Genomic DNA, 368 nt, shown 5'->3' with positions numbered 1-368 from the left:
TGGTATTAGGTCAGATCCTCTTCTTCGACAACCTCAAGGTTCAGGAGAAAATTAATTACATCACCTGCTTGTTTGTGAGAAGAGAGCTCATTCAAACCTCTTGATTAGATGTAGATGAGACTTAATGCAAGCATTTTTTTGCCTGTGTTGGTTTGGGTATTTTTAACTCTTTAGTTTGTTGTTGCTTGAAGAAAGCTGACTTTGATAAATATTTTAGTTCATTAATTTTTAATGTAAGTCTGCCCTGTAGGAAGTAGCTAGAAAGACTAATTATTTCCTTTTTCTTCTTAAATATGTTAGTTTGGCTGCTGCAATTCCCTTAGAATATCCTCAGATGGAGCTGGGGTGATTAAGATCAGAGATCACCA

At 35.6% G+C, this 368-nt stretch overlaps 1 protein-coding gene across 2 annotated transcripts in view; it reads left to right on the top strand.

Annotated features, from left to right (window-relative positions):
- AGPAT3 (1-acylglycerol-3-phosphate O-acyltransferase 3) overlaps nt 1-368 on the top strand; it is a 68,557-nt gene that overhangs the window by 34,216 nt on the left and 33,973 nt on the right. The gene's annotated exons all lie outside the window — the stretch shown is intronic.

This window comes from Geospiza fortis, unplaced genomic scaffold, assembly GCF_000277835.1.
Source record: "Geospiza fortis unplaced genomic scaffold, GeoFor_1.0 scaffold17, whole genome shotgun sequence".
NCBI lineage: Eukaryota > Metazoa > Chordata > Aves > Passeriformes > Thraupidae > Geospiza > Geospiza fortis.
This window is presented reverse-complemented; position numbering and strand designations above follow the sequence as displayed.